The sequence below is a fragment of the Acanthisitta chloris genome, unplaced genomic scaffold, assembly GCF_000695815.1.
Source record: "Acanthisitta chloris isolate BGI_N310 unplaced genomic scaffold, ASM69581v1 scaffold25238, whole genome shotgun sequence".
NCBI classification, from domain to species: domain Eukaryota; kingdom Metazoa; phylum Chordata; class Aves; order Passeriformes; family Acanthisittidae; genus Acanthisitta; species Acanthisitta chloris.
In genome coordinates this window covers 25,993-26,452 of record NW_008687903.1, presented here as the reverse complement: position 1 = coordinate 26,452, position 460 = coordinate 25,993, and the positions used below count along the sequence as shown (strand labels likewise).

Genomic DNA, 460 nt, shown 5'->3' with positions numbered 1-460 from the left:
CCTGCTGCTTCAATTCTCTTGGCACTAGCACTTTGGTATGCTAAATAGGCAAACTAGCTGGGCATCCCACCTTCCTGAGATTTAAGTACAGAATACGTGCATGTAACTCCTCCTTTTCCACACAGACAATCTGTAATGGTAAGAACACTAGGATTCCAAAGTAGCCATCATGATATTTAATGACTTAACCAGAGAGAAAACAGAGGAGTTTCCCAAACTGCAGTCCAAGGAGCATTTGCCCAATGGCCCAGAATTTCAATCTTTCTAGGTCTTAAATCATATTAAAGAGAAAAAAAATGCACAAACACTTTTCTAAGATTATTTTACCATGAGAATTATCAGCACAGTTGCTACAGAAATCTTACATGCACTCACTCTATGTACCCTAATTAATGGAAAAGCTGGCAATTCACAGAACCAGCCTTATTAAACCATGCTAAGCACTGAAATAAGATCCAGA

General features: G+C 38.7%; 1 protein-coding gene across 1 annotated transcript in view; it reads right to left on the bottom strand.

Moving 5' to 3' along the window:
* Window positions 1-460, bottom strand: part of NBEAL1 (neurobeachin-like 1) — a gene marked incomplete at its 5' end in the record, with an annotated part of 59,343 nt that overhangs the window by 50,450 nt on the left and 8,433 nt on the right. The window lies entirely within an intron of this gene.